This window comes from Schistocerca nitens, chromosome 2 (genome assembly GCF_023898315.1).
Source record: "Schistocerca nitens isolate TAMUIC-IGC-003100 chromosome 2, iqSchNite1.1, whole genome shotgun sequence".
NCBI lineage: Eukaryota > Metazoa > Arthropoda > Insecta > Orthoptera > Acrididae > Schistocerca > Schistocerca nitens.
In genome coordinates this window covers 500,253,602-500,278,174 of record NC_064615.1, presented here as the reverse complement: position 1 = coordinate 500,278,174, position 24,573 = coordinate 500,253,602, and the positions used below count along the sequence as shown (strand labels likewise).

At 43.5% G+C, this 24,573-nt stretch overlaps 4 non-coding genes across 4 annotated transcripts; 2 read left to right on the top strand and 2 right to left on the bottom strand.

Moving 5' to 3' along the window:
- Positions 1 to 4,156: 4,156 nt before the first annotated feature.
- Trnap-agg (transfer RNA proline (anticodon AGG)) lies at positions 4,157 to 4,228 on the bottom strand. The gene has a single exon. It is a non-coding gene; the product is annotated as a tRNA-Pro (tRNA).
- A 7,385-nt stretch (positions 4,229 to 11,613) lies between these two features.
- On the top strand, positions 11,614 to 11,685 carry Trnap-agg (transfer RNA proline (anticodon AGG)). Its single transcript has one exon. It is a non-coding gene; the product is annotated as a tRNA-Pro (tRNA).
- Positions 11,686 to 16,257: 4,572 nt separating this feature from the next.
- Trnap-cgg (transfer RNA proline (anticodon CGG)) lies at positions 16,258 to 16,329 on the top strand. Its single transcript has one exon. It is a non-coding gene; the product is annotated as a tRNA-Pro (tRNA).
- Positions 16,330 to 19,922: 3,593 nt separating this feature from the next.
- On the bottom strand, positions 19,923 to 19,994 carry Trnap-agg (transfer RNA proline (anticodon AGG)). The gene has a single exon. It is a non-coding gene; the product is annotated as a tRNA-Pro (tRNA).
- Between the last annotated feature and the right edge of the window lie 4,579 nt (positions 19,995 to 24,573).

Here is a 24,573-nt window from a genome sequence, read left to right as displayed (position 1 = left end):
CACCGCCGTTCCTGGTGTGTCCGCTGTGCCGTGCGTGTGATCATTGCTTGTACAGCCCCTCTCGCAGTGTCCGGAGCAAGTATGGTGGGTCTGACACACTGGTGTCAATGTGTTCTTTTTTCCATTTCCAGGAGTATATATATATATATATATATATATATATATATATATATATATATATATATATATATATATATATATATATATATATAATTTTTTTATTTTATTTATTTTTTTTTTCTTCCAGAGTTGTCTATGAGTTGAAGTCGTTTAGTAAATTTTCTGCGGTAGTTTTCGACTGACGTTTCCTATTGTTTCTAGTGAAATATTTCAGTAAAATTTTTATTCACTGTTTTAATTTCGTTGAGTGTTCCACTGGCCGCTTGAATTTTTGACTGTAGCTAAGAAATTGTGTGAAGCTTTGGTGGTATAGGTATTAGCTGATGTTTAGTAGTATTAATAATAGTTTTTGGTTTCTTAGTAGAGAGAGAATTTCGAGACCACTATTGTTAGTTCTTTATATAGTTTTACCATGAGAGAGAAGTATGGACTTTGGCGTAGGTTTGTAAGTAGTGGGTTACGGTGTGGGATTCGTTCAAAGTATTTTCACTGCGGCGGGAATGCAGTAGGAAAGCCAGTGGGCATTCTAGCGAGATCCTCTCCTGTGAATGCAGAATGTGTAACAGAAATAACTTGATAGAGGAGCAGAAGCGTAAGATCTGTGCCCTTCAGGTCCAGTTACAAGACGCAAAGGAGGAACTTGACAGGTTGAGGAGGGTGAAGGGTCTGGGGAATGGGAATTGGCAAGAAGGCAGCTAAGAAGAGGATAGATTCAGAAAGTCGTACTTTGCTTGTTTGCAGTAGATTTGGCCAATAGAGTTAAGTGGAGAGGAGCGCCTTGTAACTGTAGGATAGGAAACAGCAGCAGTCTTCAGGAGTTAGGAAGCCAAAGTCAGTTGCACATTCTAACAGAAAGAAGGTTCTATTGATAGGTAGTTAGTACGGTAGAGATGTGAACCAGCAGTTGCAGGAAGTGTTGGGGAGTGGTACCAGGTCACCAGCATTGTGAAGCCTAGTGCAGGGTTGGCTCAGGTGACTGAGAGCATAGCGAAGTTACGTAGGAATTTTACGAAAGACGATCGGGTAGGGATTGTGGGTGGAGCATGGAACTGTCCCGGTAGGGACAGGGAATGGTGGTGACCTGCTAAAGATAGCTACTCAAACTGGTGGCACTAATGGGCTCTTCGTGCAACTGTTTTAAAGTAATGATCGACCTCATCTTAATGCTCCTGTTACGCATGTTAACATGGGGCTGGAGAAGACTCTGATGGCAGAGGGCATAGCTCACATCGCAGTGGTGCCGGTTGAGTCTATCAATAGATCGGGTTTCACTAGGCATGGCCCACACCTTTTAAGTGTGGGGAGGGGAGGCTAGAAAACTTATAGGTGACAGGGTAGTGTATGGTGGTGGATCACTCATGGAAAAATTCCGGTAGTAGTTGGTGTTAGAGCTGCACCCTTTTTAGATTGAAGTCAGCAGATAAGTATATCTGCTTAAATGAAGTCCCTTCAACAAACGAATCTCATTCAGAGAATGTCAAGTTTCCAAGTAGATAAGGAGTTACCATATTTCATCAAAATATAAGAGGTATTAGAGATAAAGTTAGTGAACTGCTTATAGCTGTTGACTCTGATATTATTGGTAAATCGGAGCACCACTTAAATAATTTGACAATTCAGAGACCTCCTTCACCAGGATACAGATTAGCTGGTTGTTTTTTCAAGTGGTCTCTAGCATCGTGGGGGAGTAGCCATGTACGTAAAAAGCAGTATTACATTTGAGTCTGTAGATGTATCACGGCACTATCATCATATTCTTCGTCAAAGTTCAAGATGGCGGGCAACAACACCCTACAACGGGACAGTAAATGTATTGAGCAAAATTTTATTACGAGAGCTGCAAGTGGAGGTAATCAAGTCTTATATAAATGATTTAAGAATGGAAGAGGATGCATTTCAGTATTTGCCCAGTAAAGTGGGTCCACATACTACAAAGCAGAATACTCCCTTGAGTAAAGCCATATGTACAGAAGACAGGTTCACTGTAACACTGCGATTTCTTGTTAGAGGAGAGAGTCTTGCTTACTACACAGCTCTCGAATACCACAGTGCACATCAACCAAAATAATTCAAGAAACATATGAAGTGATTCATGAATCACAGGAGGGGGGATATCCAAAGATAAATAAATGTTGAGTGCATTAGATAGATATTAAGAACCATTTTTATTTTTGAATAATTTCATTAACTACAAAATAAAAAGAACGAAACAGATGAAGCACTTTTTAACTTGTGGCATCCAGAGTTCAAAAATGACAAACTAAAACAGAGAGTTGAGAAAATTTTTTTTAGAATTGTCGCCCTGTATTCCGGCTTTCTGGAAAGCTGCCTAGACGTATCCAGATATAGAGGTGGATGGCTGTAGATGTAATTGTCGATTTGAAGTCGCCCACAGCATACCCCATCTTCCCATCAGCACACAATTAATAGCATGCATTGTGCCCTTGCTCACTATCTCACCCCTGTCGAAGCAAGGTTATTATAACAAGAGTTGAAGGAACACACCAACCAAACTTTGCAGTGGGAAGGAATTGCACCTTATGCAAGACACCTTTTTTCTGTTTTGTTTCACCCACACATGTTTCAGCACATTTTGTGCTATCTTCAGTGGGCCCTTTTTTATTTTTAACTTACCTGATTCTACCGGACATTTAATTTGGTAGCTATTCTGCTATATGAGCTACAACTTCTCATGGTTTTGATATTGTGGTGCTTTATCATATGTTGCTGGCGATGTGAATAGGCAGATTTCGTGGCCTATGGTCGCTTGACACTGCACTTTCACCGATTTTTTTTTCTAAACATAGGCAGAGTTTTCGCCACCATTATGTGTTCTTGTAGCTGTGTCTGCCACAATCACAACAACAAGTAATGGCGGAGAAAACTCTGAATATGTTTAGAAAAAAAATCGGTGAAAGTGCAGTGTCAACAGTGTTACATCTAAGTGAAATGCTGATTCTGGCGAATGCACTCTTCAGTTTTACATCGCATAGATGATGAATTTGTAAAGTTCTCAATGGTATCACACAGATACTTTCCAAACTTTTGGACAAATGCTTTAGGGATGTATTTATCTTATTCGCAGTTTATTGAAAGTTATACTGAAGTGTTGGACCCAGTACTGACGTAAACGAATTACATAAAAATGTTAATAAAGTAATAATAATAGTTGGGAAATTTTAGAAGTTTGTTATATGGGAAGGGAATAGTGTGGAAAAAAGGCTATTTCAAAAATGTCTCTGAGCACTATGGGACTTAACATCTGAGGTCATCAGTCCCCTAGACCTTAGAACTACTTAAACCTAACTAACCTAAGGACATCACACACATCCATGCCCGAGGCAGGATTCGAACCTGCGACCGTAGCGGTCGCGCGGTTCCAGACTGAAGCGCCTAGAACCACTCGGCCACATCGGGCGGCCAAGGCTATTTCGCAGCCAGTAATAATCGCCAATCGACTATCATCCTTAAATGATAAGGCGTGAAATAACATGACTTTTAGGAAAAATCAATCTTGTGAAAGTAAATGAACAGCAGTTTTCAGCCGGCCAGTGTGGCCGTGCGGTTCTAGGCGCTTCAGTCTGGAACCGCGTGACCGCTACGGTCGCAGGTTCGAATGCTGCCTCGGGCATGGATGTGTGTGATGTCCTTAGGTTAGTTAGGTTTAAGTAGTTCTAAATTCAAGGGGACTGATGAACACAGATGTTAAGTCCCATAGTGCTCAGAGCCATTTGAACCATTTTTTGAACAACAGTTTTCAAGTCATTTATTACAGCTTTTCATTACTATCATCATCATCATCATCATCTTTGCTTAAGCACAAGTATTGAGAGGCACAAACACCAATATGGTCTTCTTCTGGTGTATGTTAATTCAGGAAGAGTGAGACGACAGCAGTATCAGGAAGCACTCGGTTCTCCCAGTAGTCATTGTAAAGGCACAAAAACACTCAGTAAGTCAAAGCTACCAACGGCTTTAGTGAACTGCATCAATTTTGGAATTTGGTGCAGTAGCAAGGAATATGACACAAAAATATGGGCTCGTCCGGGATTTGAACCCGGGACCTTTCGCACCCTAAGCGAGAATCATACCCCTAGACCAACGAGCCGCTGGTGAAACAAAAAGCCTTTCACTCATGTGAGACGCAGCGAGGCGGTCCAGACGCGCTCAGAACGCGGTGCGCGCTCTGCGGCCGCCAGCGGCCCCTGTGTTGCGCTCCGCCAGCTTCACGTAAGGCGAAACACAGCTGTGCTGCACACGTGTACAGGAGGGGCTCACGTGCTGCGAGTCTGGCAGCTTTCAGCTAAGCCTGCCTACTTTCACAGCTGCGGGCCGTATTTGAAATTGTTGGGCATTCAACGCTGCAGCATTATCCGAAAAAACTAGCATTTTCCTCTGCTATGCTCAAGCATTAGATGAGGAAGGAGATTGATAGTTTGACGTCGCGTCGCCTTCGGCTTACTTTTGAGATGAACAAGAACCAGCATTAGGATGACGGAGGAAATATGACAACACCCGTCTTAACAATACAAGCCTATAACGCGTGAGCATTAAATTCTATTGTCTTATTTTCATCCTGACCTTTCGTTATGTGAGACGTGTGTTAAGTGTATCTGATACGTGCAGAAGACTGAAATCGGTGTGTGTAGTGCGATGTATGATAATCAGAGAAGGGAGAAGGTGAGATTCGGTGCCAGCATGAAAGGGGACATCGAGCTTAACGTTCCCACTTGATGAACGGACCACAGCCAACAGTGTCACGCGCCCTCACTCCTTGAGACACTGCGGAGAGAAAAATGGCTCAGCACTATGGGACTTAACATCTGAGGTCATCAGTCCCCTAGAACGTAGAACTACTTAAACCTAACTAACCTAAGGACATCGCACACATGCATGCCCGAGGCAGGATTCGAACCTGCGACCGTAGCAGTCGCGCGATTCCAGACTCTAGCGCCTAGAGCCGCTCATTCACTCCGGCAGGCACACGGCGGAGAGATGTGAAATTTAATCGAGGACACGGCGCAAAAGTCTAGTGGTCAGGACGCCACCACCTCCGCTCTCCTTTCGCGGAAAGACGTAGGCAAAGTTGCAAACATCGCGTGGCATTCTTGACAGTTACCCGAGGAGCATCGATGTCACTTAAGTGCCGTGATCTGAAGGGGAGGGGTGTATTCAGTGAGTCAAGTCCGTTGACTATGATATGCTACTAAACTGTGAGCATTATCGAGAAGCAAATTTAATTTGGTGAAGAACAGCATAAGGCCAGGAGTGTGACTTATTGAGTCCAATACCCGCCATACTTGCGCTTACAATAAGGCGATCCGTACGTTATGGTGAAGAAAGATGCCACATAGAGAATGCTACCTAAAACAACTGAACGTGTGCGGCTCACATTGATGCTGTTCATAGCTTGGCATCTTGTATTAGTGATAGTGGCGTCTCATTTTCTTGGTGTGTTCACTCGCGCCACTACGTATGCTCGCCTTGTCTGTCCGTGAGTGGCAGCACCAGCGCTTATCGATAGCGAGTACTGTAGTACCATCTTTGGAGCGGCCTCTACTCTTTCTGGGTCGTCGTGTGTCCAGGGAGTTGCGTTGGGACAGAGCAGCAGTGAGAGCCGGACAGCCAGTACTCACCCGACCGCTGGCGACACACATGCACTTTTCGACGGAAGGATGTGGTCGCGAGAGTGCACGACCACGTCAAGGACCGGATTCAGCGAGTTTTAGTCGAATGGACAGTGATATTCGAGTAATGCAACTTTCATCTGTGTGTGTATGTCCGCCTGTCGAACTGCCCTCATGGCAACAAGTCGTCAGCTGACAATTTAGACTAAGATCAAATGATCTTGAGTGGGGACGACCCTTGTTTGGTCGTTCGGTCGGTCGTCGCAGCGGACGACTTTCACTTGGTTTTCCTACCGCTTCTCGCTTCTCTGTGTTTGTGCCGACTTATAATTCGTCCGTGTTGTTTCACAGTGACTGGTTTTAGTATTGTTTGAGACATTGTGGAATTGTCTTTGGCGATCCATGTGTATCCTGTGTGGTTTTTAATGTGCAGTTATTTATATTCTGTCTGCGTTCTGGGTTGTCGTGTGTGCGAGGGAGTTCGGCTTGGGAAGGAGCAGCGAGGAGGTCCGCAGCGCTAGGGCAAGCCGGGACAGCTGGCGACGTGGAGGCACTGTCGGACTGATGGGCTGTAGCTGACGACAGGAACCGAGGACGTCTGAATGTTTCCTTCGGCCTTGGGTGTGTTTCTGAAGAGGTGGTGCTGTCCGTCTCTTCGCCCTTGCCCATATCCCATCGTTGTACCAGTGATCGGACATTAGGTGGATTGGTTGGTCTGTCGGTCGGCGCTTAAGCTACCCCTGGAGTGAGTTGCTATACTGTTACACGAGAACAATGCTTGGCTGCCTGTCTCACCACTTACACAGCTGTAGTCACCTTCCTCACGTCGATCCGGGGAGCACAGTCTGTGGTTCACTCCATCTTATTTGGACAAGTTGTCATAATTGTTTAAAATTTACCCTACTGTTTTAACATGTTATTGCCTTCCCCACTTGTAATTCCGGCCTTCAGCCGTTAATTGTTTGCAACACTGCTTGTGGCCTTCAGGCGACAAGTTATTTTCAATTTTCTCTTAATAAGGCCTGCAACCGTCATTATAGCCTGTTACAGTTCGTTAAGTCTGTTTTAAAAGGTTTTTAGTATTTTAACATGCAACTGCCTTCCTTACTTGTAATTCAGGCCTTCAGCCATTGAGTATTCTGAAAATTGCTTGTGGCCTTCAGTCCCCAATAGTTTTGATTCCTTTCTTAATCAGGCCTTCAGCCATTAATTGATTGTAACGTTGCTTGTGGCTTTCAGTCGACAAATAGTTTCAGTTCTGTCTTGATAAGGCCTTCAGCCATCACTGCAACTTGTTACAATTATTAAGATTGCTAAAAGGGTTTTCGGTATTTTTAACGTGTAACTGTCCACCTTATTGGTAATTCAGGCCTTCAGCCACTGCGTATTTTTGAAATTGCTTCTGGCCTTCAGCCGACGAATAATTTTGCACCTTCTCAATCAGGCCTTTAGCCGTTGATTGTGTGTAACATTACTTGTGGCCTTCAGCCGACAATAACTAGCAATTCTTCTAATAAGGTTTTCAGCCGCCAGTGTAGTAAAATCTTTTTAAAAATGATTGTTGAGGGTTTTGATTTTTTAAAAAATAAAGTGTGTGTGTTTTCTGTGCAACCGACAGTAACTGGTTAGGCCCCGTCCACACCTTTCCTGCTTTCCCTAAGTCCCACGTTTCAACAATGTTTGTAATTTTTCTTAACTTTCCTGTTGATCAGGCTGCCAACGGAAAAGAACGTTGAACATCGTATTATTCCCCAAGATAAATAGGTATATTTTACAAAAACATGAACGATACAGGTCCGTTCGAACTGTACGTATTTCCATTGTAAGAGGAGAGATTTAAGACAGTTCATTCATAAGCACAAAAAGTGTTATAAATGAACTTTTGTAAGAATTTCTTGTGTGAAGTGCGCACATGGGAAGCGGTTTCAGCTTCCCTGTTTGCAGAGATTCGCAATATAGTCAGGTTCAGAGTAAAATATTGCTTTTGGTATATACCCACTTTCATTGACAATCTTTCTTCATTTAGAAAAGTTCATGGTAATGCAGCAAAATGGCCGTGTGGACAGGTGAAATACCAACAGAGTACTGGGCAAGGCTGACTTCTGCTGGACATTTATGGACGCCTTCCAGCCTTTGGCAATATCCGAGTTTCTTAGTATCTGCGAATACATGAGCCAAAACATTAGACCAACCACATAGCGTGTGCTGATCCACTTTTGGAATTCAATACGGCAGCGATTTTGTGTGGTGTGGATTCAACGAGTTCTCCGCAGATTTCTGGACGTATGTGGCACCAGATGCATATGCATATGTCATGTGGTTCATGACGCTGTCATTTTGCGTTGATATCCAGGTGAATATTCGTCATAGCATAATATTGTCCGCTTTGGCCTACATCCGTGTCTCCGTCTGTCATTCGAACAGCCTTTCACTTACATGGCGGCGTATTCGGGCACAGTCGTCAGTAGGATAGCAGCGCTGATACGTGGACAGGTAAACGTCGGGCGACTCATCACATACAGTAAGCATGCTTCCCAAAAGACCTTGACGGACATCGAGAAGAAATGCAGTATCTCTGAAGCCCACAAGTGTGTGTTACCAATACACGCTTGCGATATGATACGAAACAGCTGATAACTAGTAGGATAGCAAAGCCGATGTCTGCTGAAGTAAGGATCTTATCACAACCAGTGTCAGGTATACAATCGGTGTCAGGTTACCCACATGGTTGACTTACATTCAAGGTCACCCACGCTCCCTCCCCAGAACGAAACCACCAGAAACTGATCAAAGACACCCAGGGGAATCCCTCTTCCCGCCCCCTCCCACAGGAACTACGCAATTCTGCGTGTTATATATTCGCAAAGTACATTTCGTTTTCGAAGAGAATCACGCGAAGAATAAAGTTTTGATTCCTGGATTTCCTCTGTCATGCATGCATCTCTTCAGAAAATATCTGAAATGATGCATTCAGGGGATATGCATATCACCAGAGCCACATATCGTGATGACACAAAGTTTCGGCTTGCGACAAAGAAGGGGTATATCCATCTGAATACTTGGATTTGTCAGAGAGACTCCACAAACTACTCTGAGCGACATAAACACATTCTCCAGTAAACTAACAATTACTGCCATAAAGGATGCACAATATGAGCATGCAGTGAATGTTTGTCACGAGTTTGTCATCCCTAATGTGTACTAGCAAACATCATTGGGGAGTTACAGAGTGTATGCAATGCAGAGTAGGATCCAATGTTAAGACAAAAATAACACATGACAGCAATGGGGGAGGTAACGTTACACAAGAAGAACAGATGACAGCATCGAGCTGTTGGCTGATGTCTACATGTTGCTCTTTTTTGAATGCAGGAGTCGCGGTGGACCTTGCCAGTGCACTCACGGGAAGGCCAAGGTCAATAACTCTCGAATGAGTGAGGAGGACTACAGGCCATCAAATGATTTAAGTTACAACATTTGCCTGGACATAAACAACCCCATGAGTATGCCATGCAACACAGTCTACAGTTCGGAGGGTTCTGATGGATGTCCCAATGCGAAGTAGTCAGACTGAAGGCAAAGATCCATGATGTGGCTGTGGGTGCTGGTGAGGGATATGGTCTGGAGGTAGAAGTGGAAAATCTCATCCTTACCGCCATTGCAGAGGTTTCCTTCTACCTCCAAAGCGCCGAGTCCCGTGAAATGCTTACATCCTGAGGCTGTTAGCAACGCTGGGGAACAACCAAGTTTGTTTTTCCATTACAGAAACCTCCACCAGTGTCTCATGTTGCGGATGGAACTTATTAATATCATCCATGGGATCTCTTTCAAGCACTAACCCTATTTCTATGACTCATTCATTTAAATTTGAGACAGAGGGCTGCACGACATGTGATTTTGATGATAGCGAAAATAACTTTTACTAATTAATGAATAATTCAGTTTTCGGCAAAGCCATAGATAATGTTACAGTGTATCGTGAAATTCATTTAGTTTACCAGTGGGATGGGCGCTATGGAACGTAGTCACACTGCCTTCAGTGAAAATGAGTCACTGTGGAGACGGCTAAGGTTTCAGTGCAGTTCACGATGCCTGTCTATATTGTGTGTTCTGGACCTCTGACCTTCACATGCACCGCTTTCACTATAGCTCTTGCGAAGCCTAACATCAATTACAAGCTATTTTATATGGATACACATAGTTACATCTACTGCATGAAAGGCTGTAATCCATTTGAAGTAATTAGAGAGAATCAAGAAGGTCTCTACACGTGTGGATATATGGCATATAATCCGTTTGGAATAACGCTTCAAAACAGAAAGGTTATCGGTGTGATGAAAGAGTTACTGAATGGTTTGCAGATCGAGAAACTTGTGGGGCCCAGATCAAAGATATATGCATACCATATTGATGCAGGTGCCACCCATATCGGCCTAAGGATGTGCATCAACCAGCATAAAAAGCTTTCATGACTGAAGTCTACAAAGAGGTGCCTCCTCGAGGGTGGTGTTGCTGCTCAGCATATGGTGCACCAGGTAATCTTTCGATTGAGATGTCATGAGGTAAATGTTACACTGCAGCTGGTAATTGGTATACCCCTTCAAGATGACAAAATCTGTGGGGACCGGATCTGTACCCTTCTGTACTCAAACTTTTCATTGGATTGAGTGTATGTTTGTGTATTTATCTGTAAATAGTTGATGTATGTATGTATCTCTCTCTCTCTCTCTCTCTCTCTCTCTCTCTCTCTCTCTGTGTGTGTGTGTGTGTGTGTGTGTGTGTGTGTGTGTGTGTAATAGTGGGACGAACACGTGCTGTAGTTACGTGTGAGTGAGTATGATCACCTGATTGCACACTGTGTGTGTGTGTGTGTGTGTGTGTGTGGGTCCCCTCCGAGTGACTTCGATCAATTTCTTTGTGGAGGGAGTGTGGGTGACCTGGAATATAAGTTATCCAAGTGGGTAACCCGACACTGGATGTGTAACCTGATACTGAATGTGATAAGATCTTTATCTGGGCAGGAATTGTTTTGCTATCCTACTACTCAACAGATGCAGCACCGAGAGAGATTGCTAGTGGTTAGCAGAGTGGACTCGCATTCAGGACGACGACGGTTAAAACCCTAGTCTGGCCATCCAGTGATTTCCCTAAATCGCTTCAGGCAAATGCCGGGATGGTTTCTTTGAAAGGGCATGGCCGACTTCCTTCCCCATTCTTTCCTAATCTGATGAGACAGATGACCTCACTGTTTGGTACCCTCCCCAAAATCAATCAATCATCAATCAACAATCAATCAATCATCCAATCAATCATCAATCACCAGTCACCGGTGATTGATGATTTTTTTAGCATTCGGTGTCGGCAGGAGACAAATACAGAAATTTATGTGAATTGGTGTCATTTTGAAAAACATAAAAGCCAGGGTGAAAATAAGACAATAGAATTTAATGCTCACGCGTTATAGGGTTGTATTTTTAAGACTCGTATTGTGTTATTTCCTCCGTCATTCTAATGCTGGTTCTTGTTCATGTCAAAACTATGCCGAAGGCGACGCGACGTCAATCTCCTTCCCCATCTAACGCTTGAGCGTATCGGAGAAAAATGCTAGTTTTGTCGGATAATGCTGCAGCGTTTAAAGTCCAACAATTTCAAATACGGCACGCAGCTGTGAAAGTAGGCAGGCTTAGCTGAAAGCTGCCAGACTCGCAGCACGTGGGCCCCTCCTGTACACGTGTGTGCCACAGCTGTGTCTCGCGCCGCGTGAAGCTGGCGGAGAGCAATACAGGAGCCTCAGCCGGCCACACAGCGCGCGTCTGGACCGCCTCGCTGCGTATCACGTGAGTGAAGGGCTTTTTGCCTTACGAGCGGCTCGTTGGTCTAGGGGTATGATTCTCGCTTAGGGTGCGAGAGGTCCCAGGTTCAAATCCCGGACGAGCCCATCTTTTTGTATCGTATTCCTTGCCACGTGCAAATTCCAAAATTGTTGCAGTTCACTAGAGCCGTTGGTAGCTTTGACTTGCTGAGTGTTATTGTGCCTTTACAGTAACGAGTGAGAGAACCGAGTGCTTGACTTCAAGTTTGCTTCCTGATATTGCTCTCGTCTCACTCTTCTTGAATTAACATACGCCAGAAGAAGACCATACTGGCGTTTGTGTCTCTCAATATTTGAGCTTAAGCAATGATGATGATGATGATGATGTTGATGATGATGATGATGAAAAGATGAAACAAATGACGTGGAAACTGCTATTCATTTACTTGACAAGACTCATTTTTCCTAAAGGTCATGTTATTTTACGTCTCAGCTTTTAAGCATGGTAGTCGATTGGCAATTATTACAGGCAGCGAAATTGTGTTTTGTCCACATTATTCCCTTCGCATATAACAGACGTCTAAGATTTCCCATGTAAGTCTATTATTATTACTTTTATTAAAATTTTTCTGTAATTCCATTACGTCAGTACTGGGTCCAACGCTTCAGTATAACTTTCAATAAACTGTGAATCAGATAAATGCATCCCTAAAGCGTTTGTACAAAAGTTTGGAAAGTATCTGTGTCATACCATCAAGAACTTTACAAATTCATCATTTATGCGACATAAGATTGAAGAGTACATTCGCCATAATCAGCATTTCACTTAGATGTAATTCTCTTGTAAATACAGGTCTGCAGACTACGGCTGTACGACTACATAAATGGAGGCAGCGCTGAATCTTGTCTATCGCTTCACCTTTCGTAGTGAAGGATCTTTCACCTCTGTCTCGCCTAACCTCAACTTGGTGTGGTTTACCGGTTCCACCTGAGTACTCACGAACCGTGGCTCTGAGCACTATGGGACTCAACTGCTGTCGTTATCAGTCTCTCACGAACCGTGTCCTGTTTGTTACCAGCAGCAGGTACGGTCAACCGGCGAGTGAGCCCCTTCCCTGCTGAAATGTTTTTCACACTCGCGCGTGGGCTAAGCTTCAGGAACACAACTGAAAAGCATCCTGTTTTAAACGAAGCCTTAAATGTTTTAGAATATCTTGCCTTTTTTCGTGACTCTTTTTTTTCTTCAAGATACCGTATTCTCCGAAAGTTAGCTGCTAAATTTGGAAATTAAAATACGTAGAAATACAAAATCTCATAACAAAATCAGGTCATAGCCCTCTGAACGCCCTACCCCCCTCCATTTTCTCCGTGCCTCGACTGTTTTTGTAGACAGTTGGCAACTAGTTACCAGTATAAGGCTTGCCGAAATGAATGCTTTAACTTCCGTGGTTCTAAAAGAACACTTGTTACATCTTCGTCAGAGTACTCTCTCACTGAGTTGCCACCACCTGAATCTGCAAGTCCTTAATATCAGGAAAAATGTAAGAAGTGTTAGTTGTGGCCAGAGGGCACCTACTTGCTCACTTGGTAGCGCATAAGGGCCGCTCGTCCTAGTCAAATGGTTCAAATGGCTCTGAGAACTATTGGACTCAACATCTTAGGTCATAAGTCCCCTAGAACTTAGAACTACTTAAACCTAACTAACCTAAGGACATCACACACACCCATGCCCGAGGCAGGATTCGAACCTGCGACCGTATCAGTCCCGCGGTTCCGGACTGCAGCGCCAGAACCGCACGGCCACCGCGGCCGGCTCGTCCTAGTCAATCGACTACCAAATTACACCCAAGAAATATGAGTGCAATGAGCAGCAGTCAAGTCAGCAACTGCGACCAGTTTCCCTCAGACGCCTCCGCGACAGAAGGCCTGTAGAGTCCCTCTAGTGAAATCACAGCCTGCGTGCTACTCGTATCCACAGGCGTCACCCCGAAGTCCAGTATGGGATTTTGGTGGGGACTTGTTACCTGTCATACATTGCGCATTTCACCCAGATCTCATTACGCTGTAGAGGAAGAGAGAATGGGGATTTAAAACCATAACGCTTTTCAGAAATGTTGCGCTAAACACATTACTTGCATCATTTTCGTGGTTTTGTGGAATATGCAGTCTCTAGAGCTTGAACCATTGTCAAAAAAAGCCTCTAAAACCAGAAAAACACATTCCTTAGACAAAACTAATGGGGAAAACATACACCAGTAAATCTGCAGAATCTTCGTTTCCTTTTAAAATAAGAGTAACGTCTGTCTACTGTTGTTTACACGACTTTTGCTCCTCGTTTCAGAATAATTGTTTGTAAAAATATTGTATTTTTCAAGTGATTCGTGTTTCAAATGTGTGCGAAATCTTATGGGACTTAACTGCTAAGGTAATCAGTCCCTAAGCTTACACACTACTTAACCTAAATTATTCTAAGGACAAACACACACACACACACACACACACACACACACACACACCCGAGGGCGGACTCGAACCTCCGCCGGGACCAGCCGCACAGTCCATGACTGCAGCGCCCAGACCGCTCTGCTAATCCCGCGCGGCTCAGGTGATTTCCTTCACGTCTTTAACACAGTGCATCTCTCAGAGAAACGAGTATAGTCAACTATCGTTGCCAAATCTGTTTAGACATTTCTCTTGGATTTGCGTAGCTTGGAATGAACTTTCAGTTTCGTCATATATAGATGTTTGAAATAACTGCAATGCTACAAAGACAGTTTGGAAAACTGAATCAGGTTGTTGCATTAAAGCACCATATGCACAGATTGAGTAAATATGAGTTAATGTCACTGCTTACCCCACTTGTAATGAACATCACTAGTGCTAATAAAGGCTTTATATTTGTTGTAAACATTCTACGCAGTGAATGACACTTAAGTAACTCTGAGGGTTTTCTATTTTACTTGACTGTTGACGATGATGGTCTAAATACCTAATAGACACTTGTTCATGAGGTGTTTCAACATATCTGTTTTAACCTTTAACGGTATTTCCAAAATTACAGTAAGATCGTCATAGAACTCGCCCAGGCGTGGCACAGACCTAGTGACGTCACTGAGGCTACCTGTTAGTTGTCGTAGTCTCTGTACCCCGGAGCCTGCGGTCCAGCTATCGCCCTAGAGATGCAGGCCTTGGGCGGACACAGCACAGTGAGAGGGCCGGCTGCCTTCGTATACGTCCGTTCGTTCCTGAAGAGCAGGTCAGAGACTGTATTGTAGTACAGACTCCTTGGGCCTTCGTTCAGTGTACCCCTCTTTCTACGCCGTAATCCCCTGCTTTTAAGAAATCCAAAATACTGTATGTTACCTGTGGAAGTGATCTTTCACAGCTCAAACAATTATTTGTTTTCCAAAACGGCAATTTTGCAACAAAATGAAATAGACAGCACTATTTATGAACAATGGATAAGTTCGCTTTCCTCATAGAGCGCCTCGTCAGAGAAATTTAGATATTTCTACCCCTAAGTTTTCACTACACCTGGAGCCTCCAAAAAAGGTCAAGGACTCTAAACTAGCCTTTCAATCGTAATCACCGCAATTTGTTAGTTCAAAAATTGCCTAGCCACATTGCACAAGGAAATCTGGTAGTTTTATGTGCAGATAAATATCCACCAGTTTAACTGCTAAAACAACACTCTCCTTCAGGATACCAATTAAAATTTACAATCAGTTCAATAATATATTGGAAGTTCCAGGAGTCCAGAAAGTATGCGTGTTTGATTAGGGCATAAGAAGCAACTACAAACAGACTTAATTTGTCTGCGTTAAAAGAAAGATTAACATTCATTTCCTTGTCTCAAAGAACTCAGTTCGACATCTTCTGTCATCGATTTAATTTTTACTCTGAATGTTTCGGACATTCTAGAAAGAGAGATTCTGTGATGATGCAGAATTTCAGCGATGATGGAGAAAGGTAAAGCCATTAATTTGAGTTAAGGGACCCTGGTCCGGAAATGACTGAGTCGGAAGTTGGAAGCGAAAATCGCTCTGACGCCTCTGACATTGATCCTCTACTGCAAGCTCTTTGCTTTCCATATTTTGGAAGGAGGTACTATGGACCAAATATGAAAAGATGCCCAGCAAACATGGGCTCTAAAGTGCATACCTTAAGAGCTACCGGCACTTGTTCATCTTTGCTAATGTGAAACACATCTCTCTTCTACTGAGCTAGTGCTCATAGATCTTAAGACATCCATTTTAGATCCCATGTTTTCATTTTTCCTTGTTTGGTTGATACTACCTTCTCCCAAAACAAGGAAAGCAATGAGCTTACAGTAGAAGAGGTCTATTGGCAGAGATATCACAACGATTTTAGCTGATAACTTTCCACTCGGTCCTTTCCCTACCAGAGTCTCTTACCACAGATTGATACATTTACCCTTTTCCATCACTCCAGAAAGTTTGTAACTTCATAATGGAATCACCCTCTATTTGATCATCTCGTTAAGACAGTCATGAGCAATAATCAGATATGATCATAAGTCAGCTCTATGAAGGGAAGGAGGTGCAGACCGTGAGGCGAGGTGGAAAAAAGAAAGTAATTGCTCAGCAAGCCACGCCGCCGCAGTTTTTCCGCACTGTCTGCTTTCCACACCGTCTGGTTTTCATCTACAATTCTCTGCGATAATTAAACTCACGTAGTGGCTCGTTGGTCTAGGGGTATGATTCTCGCTTCGGGTGCGAGAGGTCCCGGGTTCAAATCCCGGACGAGCCCATACGTTTTGTGCTGCTCCTGGATTCTATGGACAACATTTGCAGAGTTAGCAAAAAGCCCACTGCCTTTTCACTTAACATTAGCGACAATTTTTAATTTTTTCAATATTGTCTTAATGAGCCCACATCGGTCAATCACAGGTGAGCTATAGACAAGATATATATGTTTCGTTATCTTTCATACATATAAGTATTATTTCTTCCGTGTTACTGTTTTCTTTTAATTTATTCTATCCTGTACTTACTTTCTGATGTGATATGAGTAAGCGAGTTGTAATTGAGCTTCACTGTCTATAATGACATGTTTGTCTGCCAAACGGGAAAGCATTAGCTAGTAATTTAACGGCTTACGAAGTTGACTTGAATTTTTTTAATACCTCTTAAAAGTCTTGTAATGAAATATACGACCTTATGGTGTCTACTATATTCACTATCTCATTTTGATACATACAAGCACGTACAGTTTGTAGAGCATGTTATGGTGACGCAAAAGTCAATATAGATGTAGTTAAACACGTTTCTCGATATTAGGTTTAGCCTGTGGTGAAAAGTGTCAAACGGATGCCGGCTAAACGGGTTCACGGGCTGTCTGACGAATCTCTCGGCTCTACGCCACACCTTTTTTGGGTCTGAATTTGCAACCTACGTCTCGGTTATTTACTGGATGTATTCCAATCTCTGTTTTCTTATACAGTTATTACCCTCCATAGCTTCCTCTAGTAGAATGGAAGTTATTCCCTGATGTCTTAACAGATGTCCTACCATCCTGTCCCTTCTTTTTGTCAGTGTTTTCCATATATTCCTTTCCTCGGTGATTATTCGGAGAACCTCGTCATTCCTTACCTCGTCAGACCACCTCAATTTCAACATTATTCTGTAGCTTAGATTATCATCTATTTCGGTCTTCCCACAGTCTATGTTCCACTATAGTACAATCCTCTGCTCCACACATACATTTCTAGAGATTTCTTTCTCAAATTAAGGCGTATATTTAATACTAGCAGACTTCTCTTGTCCAGGAATGCCCTTTTTGCCAGTTCCAGTCTGCTTTGTATGTCCTCCTTGCTCTGTTCGCCATGGTTTGCTGCCTAGATAGCAGAATTCCTTAAATTCATCTACTTCGTGAACGCCAATTTTGATAAGTTTGTCGCTGTTCTCATTTTTGCTACTTACCATTACTTTAGTCTTTCTTCAGTTTACTCTCGATCCATATCCTGTATCCATATCGTGTACTCATTAGACTAGTCATTCCATTCAGCAAACATGTAATTCTTCGTCACTGTCAGTCAGGATAGCAACGTCACTAGCGAATCTAGCCACTGATATCCTTTCACCTTCAATTTTAATTCCCCTCTTGAACATTTCTTTTATTTCTGTCATTGCTTCTTCGATGTATAGATTAGCAGAGCGGTCTGGGGCGCTGCAGTCATGGACTGTGCGGCTGGTCCCGGCGGAGGTTCGAGTCCTCCCTCGGGTGTGTGTGTGTGTGTGTGTGTGTGTTTGTCCTTAGGATAATTTAGGTTAAGTAGTATGTAAGCTTAGGGACTGATTACCTTAGCAGTTAAGTCCCATAAGATTTCGCACACATTTGAAACACAAATCACTTGAAAAATACAATATTTTTACAAACAATTATTCTGAAACGAGGAGCAAAAGTCGTTAAGCAACAGTAGACAGACGTTACTCTTGTTTTAAAAGGAAACGAAGATTCTGCAGATTTACTGGTGTATGTTTTCCCCATTAGTTTTGTCTAAGGAATGTGTTTTTCTGGTTTTAAAGGCTTTTTTTGACAATGGTTCAAGCTCTAGAGACTGCATATTCCACAAAACCACGAAAATGATGCAAGTAATGTGTTTAGCGCAACATTTCTGAAAAGCGTTATGGTTTTAAATCCCCATTCTCTCTTCCTCTACAGCGTAGCGAGATCTGGGTGAAATGCGCAATGTATGACAGGTAATAAGTCTCCACCAAAATCCCATCCTGGACTTCGGGGTGACGCCTGTGGATACGAGTAGCACGCAGGCTGCGGTTTCACTAGAGGGACTCTACAGGCCTTCTGTCGCGGAGGCGTCTGAGGGAAACTGGTCGCAGTTGCTGACTTGACTGCTGCTCATTGCACTCATATTTCTTGGGTGTAATTTGGTAGTCGATTGACTAGGACGAGCGGCCCTTATGCGCTACCAAGTGAGCAAGTAGGTGCCCTCTGGCCACAACTAACACTTCTTACATTTTTCCTGATATTAAGGTCTTGCAGATTCAGGTGGTGGCAACTCAGTGAGAGAGTACTCTGACGAAGATGTAACAAGTGTTCTTTTAGAACCACGGAAGTTAAAGCATTCATTTCGGCAAGCCTTATACTGGTAACTAGTTGCCCACTGTCTACAAAAACAGTCGAGGCACGGAGAAAATGGAGGGGGGAGGGCGTTCAGAGGGCTATGACCAAGATTTTGTTAAGAGATTTTGTATTTCTACGTATTTTAATTTCCAAATTTAGCAGCTAACTTTCGGAGAATACGGTATCATGAAGAAAAAAAGAGTCACGAAAAAGGCAAGATATTCTAAAACATTTAGGGCTTCGTTTAAAACAGGATGCTTTTCAGTTGTGTTCCTGATGCTTAGCCCACGCGCGAGTGTGAAAAACATTCCAGCAGGGAAGGGGCTCACTCGCCGGTTGACCGTACCTGCTGCTGGTAACAAACAGGACACGGTTCGTGAGTCCTCAGGTGGAACCGGTAAACCACACCAAGTTGAGGTTAGGCGAGACAGAGGTGAAAGATCCTTCACTACGAAAGGTGAAGCGATAGACAAGATTCAGCGCTGCCTCCATTTATGTAGTCGTACAGCCGTAGTCTGCAGACCTGTATTTACAAGAGAATTACATCTAAGTGAAATGCTGATTATGGCGAATGTACTCTTCAATCTTATGTCGCATAAATGATGAATTTGTAAAGTTCTTGATGGTATGACACAGATACTTTCCAAACTTTTGTACAAACGCTTTAGGGATGCATTTATCTGATTCACAGTTTATTGAAAGTTATGCTGAAGCGTTGGACCCAGTACTGACGTAATGGAATTACAGAAAAATTTTAATAAAAGTAATAATAATAGACTTACATGGGAAATCTTAGACGTCTGTTATATGAGAAGGGAATAATGTGGGCAAAACACAATTTCGCAGCCTGTAATAATAGCCAATCGACTACCATGCTTAAAAGCTGAGACGTAAAATAACATGACCTTTAGGAAAAATGAGTCCTGTCAAGTAAATGAATAGCAGTTTCCACGTCATTTGTTTCATCTTTTCATCATCATCATCATCATCATCATCAACATCATCATCATCATCATCATTGCTTAAGCTCAAATATTGAGAGACACAAACGCCAGTATGGTCTTCTTCTGGTGTATGTTAATTCAAGAAGAGTGAGACGAGAGCAATATCAGGAAGCAAACTGGAAATCAAGCACTCGGTTCTCTCAGTCGTCACTGTAAAGGCACAATGACACTCAGTAAGTCAAAGCTACCAACGGCTCTAGTGAACTGCAACAATTTTGGAATTTGCACGTGGCAAGGAATACGATACAAAAAGATGGGCTCGTCCGGGATTTGAACCCGGGACCTCTCGCACCCTAAGCGAGAATCATACCCCTAGACCAACGAGCCACTCGTAAGGCAAAAAGCCCTTCACTCATGTGAGACGCAGCGAGGCGGTCCAGACGCGCGCTGTGTGGCCGGCTGAGGCTCCTGTATTGCTCTCCGCCAGCTTCACGCGGCGCGAGACACAGCTGTGGCCCACACGTGTACAGGAGGGGCCCAGGTGTTGCAAGTCTGGCAGCTTTCAGCTAAGCCTGCCTACTTTCACAGCTGCGTGCCGTATTTGAAATTGTTGGACTTTAAACGCTGCAGCATTATCCGACAAAACTAGCATTTTTCTCCGATACGCTCAAGCGTTAGATGAGGAAGGAGATTGACGTCGCGTCGCCTTCGGCATAGTTTTGACATGAACAAGAACCAGCATTAGAATGACGGAGGAAATAACACAATACGAGTCTTAAAAATACAACCCTATAACGCGTGAGCTTTAAATTCTATTGTCTTATTTTCATCCTGGCTTTTATGTTTTTCAAAATGACACCAATTCACATAAATTTCTGTATTTGTCTCCTGCCGACACCGAATGCTAAAAAAATCATCAATCACCGGTGACCGGTGATTGGTGATTGACTGGAAGATTGATTGATTGTTGATTGATGATTGATTGATTTTGGGGAGGGTACCAAACAGTGAGGTCATCTGTCTCATCAGATTAGGAAAGAATGGGGAAGGAAGTCGGCCATGCCCTTTCAAAGAAACCATCCCGGCATTTGCCTGAAGCGATTTAGGGAAATCACTGGATGGCCAGACTAGGGTTTTAACCGTCGTCGTCCTGAATGCGAGTCCACTCTGCTAACCACTAGCAATCTCTCTCGGTGCTGCATCTGTTGAGTAGTAGGATAGCAAAACAATTCCTGCCCAGATAAAGATCTTATCACATTCAGTATCAGGTTACACATCCAGTGTCGGGTTACCCACTTGGATAACTTATATTCCAGGTCACCCACACTCCCTCCACAAAGAAATTGATCGAAGTCACTCGAAGGGGACACACACACACACACACACACACACACACACACAGAGAGAGAGATAGAGAGAGATAGATATAGAGAGAGAGAGATAGATATAGAGAGAGAGAGATAGATATATAGAGAGAGAGATATATATAGAGAGAGAGAGATAGATGGATAGAGAGAGAGATAGATGGATAGAGAGATCGATGGATGGATAGAGAGATCGATGGATGGATAGAGAGATCGATGGATGGATAGGGAGATCGATGGATGGATAGAGAGATCGATGGATGGATAGAGAGATTGATGGATGGATAGAGAGATCGATGGATGGATAGAGAGATCGATGGATGGATAGAGAGATCGATGGATGGATAGAGAGATCGATGGAGGGATAGAGAGATCGATAGATAGAGATAGAGAGATACATACATCAACTATTTACAGATAAATACACAAACACACACTCAATCCAATGACATGTTTGAGTACAGAAGGGTACAGATCCGGTCCCCACAGATTTTGTCATCTTGAAGGGGTATACCAACTATCAGCTGCAGTGTAACATTTACCTCATGACATCTCAATCGAAAGATTACCATATGCTGAGCAGCAACACCACCCTCGAGGAGGCACCTCTTTGTAGACTTCAGTCATGAAAGCTTTTTATGCTGGTTGATGCACATCCTTAGGCCGATATGGGTGGCACCTGCATCAATAAGGTATGCATATATCTTTGATCTGGGCCCCACAAGTTTCTTGATCTGCAAACCATTCAGTAACTCTTTCATCACACCGATCACCTTTCTGTTTTGAAGTGTTATTCCAAACGGATTATAGGCCATATATCCACACGTGTAGAGACCACCTTGATTCTCTCTAATTACATCAAATGGATTACAGCCTTTCATCCAGTAGATGTAACTATGTGTATCCATATAAAATAGCTTGTAACTGATGTTAGGCTTCGCAAGAGCTATAGTGAGAGCGGTGCATGTGAAGGTCAGAGGTCCAGAACACACAATATAGACAGGCTTCGTGAACTGCACTGAAACCTTAGCCGTCTCCACAGTGACTCATTTTCACTGAAGGCAGTGTGACTACGTTCCATAGCGCCCATCCCACTGGTAAACTAAATGAATTTCACGATACACTGTAACATTATCTATGGCTTTGCCGAAAACTGAATTATTCATTAATTAGTAAAAGCTATCTTCGCTATCATCAAAATCACATGTCGTGCAGCCCTCTGTCTGAAATTTAAATGAATGAGTCATACAGGGTGTTTCAAAAATGATCGGTATATTTGAAACGGCAATAAAAACTAAACGAGCAGCGATAGAAATACACCGTTTGTTGCAATATGCTTGGGACAACAGTACATTTTCAGGCGGACAAACTTTCGAAATTACAGTAGTTACAATTTTCAACAACAGATGGCGCTGCAAGTGATGTGAAAGATATAGAAGACAACGCAGTCTGTGGGTGCGCCATTCTGTACATCGTCTTTCTGCTGTAAGCGTGTGCTGTTCACAACGTGCAAGTGTGCTGTAGACAACATGGTTTATTCCTTAGAACAGAGGATTTTTCTGGTGTTGGAATTCCACCGCCTAGAACACAGTGTTGTTGCAACAAGACGAAGTTTTCAACGGAGGTTTAATGTAACCAAAGGACCGAAAAGCGATACAATAAAGGATCTGTTTGAAAACTTTCAACGGACTGGGAACGTGACGGATGAACGTGCTGGAAAGGTAGGGCGACCGCGTACGGCAACCACAGAGGGCAACGCGCAGCTAGTGCAGCAGGTGATCCAACAGCGGCCTCGGGTTTCCGTTCGCCGTGTTGCAGCTGCGGTCCAAATGACGCCAACGTCCACGTATCGTCTCATGCGCCAGAGTTTACACCTCTATCCATACAAAATTCAAACGCGGCAACCCCTCAGCGCCGCTACCAATGCTGCACGAGAGACATTCGCTAACGATATAGTGCACAGGATTGATGACGGCGATATGCATGTGGGCAGCATTCGGTTTACTGACGAAGCTTATTTTTACCTGGACGGCTTCGTCAATAAACAGAACTGGCGCATATGGGAACCGAAAAGCCCCATGTTGCAGTCCCATCGTCCCTGCATCCTCAAAAGGTACTGGTCTGGGCCGCCATTTCTTCCAAAGGAATCATTGGCCCATTTTGCAGATCCGAAACGATTACTGCATCACGCTATCTGGACATTCTTCGTGAATTTGTGGCGGTACAAACTGCCTTAGACGACACTGCGAACACCTCGTGGTTTATGCAAGATGGTGCCCGGTCACATCGCACGGCCGACGTCTTTAATTTCCTGAATTAATATTTCGATGATCGTGTGATTGCTTTGGGCTATCCGAAACATACAGGAGGCGGCGTGGATTGGCCTCCCTATTCGCCAGACATGAACCCCTGTGACTTCTTTCTCTGGGGACACTTGAAAGACAAGGTGTACCGCCAGAATCCAGAAACAATTGAACAGCTGAAGCAGTACATCTCATCTGCATGTGAAGCCATTCCGCCAGACACGTTGTCAAAGGTTTCGGGTAATTTCATTCAGAGACTACGCCATATTATTGCTACGCATGGTGGATATGTGGAAAATATCGTACTATAGAGTTTCCCAGACCGCAGCGCCATCTGTTGTTGAAAATTGTAACTACTGTAATTTCTAAAGTTTGTCTGCCTGAAAATGTACTGTTGTCCCAAGCCTATTGCAACAAACGGTGTATTTCTATCGCTGCTCGTTTAGTTTTTATTGCCGTTTCAAATATACCGGTCATTTTTGAAACACCCTGTACAAGCAGGGTTACTGCTTGAAAGAGATCCCATGGATGATATTAATAAGTTCCATCCGCAACATGAGACACTGGTGGAGGTTTCTGTAATGGAAAAACAAACTTGGTTGTTCCCCAGCGTTGCTAACAGCCTCAGGATGTAAGCATTTCACGAGACTCGGCGCTTTGGAGGTAGAAGGAAACCTCTGCACTGGCGGTAAGGATGAGATTTTCCACTTCTACCTCCAGACCATATCCCTCACCAGCACCCACAGCCACATCATGGATCTTTGCCTTCAGTCTGACCACTTCCCATTGGGACATCCATCAGAACCCTCCGAACTGTAGACTGTGTTGCATGGCATATTCATGGGGGTTGTTTATGTCCAGGCAAATGTTGTAACTTAAATCATTTGATGGCCTGTAGTCCTCCTCACTCATTCGAGAGTTATTGACCTTGGCCTTCCCGTGAGTGCACTGGCAAGGTCCCCCGCGACTCCTGCATTCAAAAAAGAGCAACATGTAAACATCAGCCAACAGCTCGATGCTGTCATCTGTTCTTCTTGTGTAACGTTACATCCCCCATTGCTGTCATGTGTTATTTTTGTCTTAACATTGGATCCTACTCTGCATTGCATACACTCTGTAACTCCCCAATGATGTTTGCTAGTACACATTAGGGATGACAAACTCGTGTCAAACATTCACTGCATGCTCATATTGTGCATCCTTTATGGCAGTAATTGTTAGTTTACTGGAGAATGTGTTTATGTCGCTAAGAGTAGTTTGTGGAGTCTCTCTGACAAATCCAAGTATTCAGATGGATAT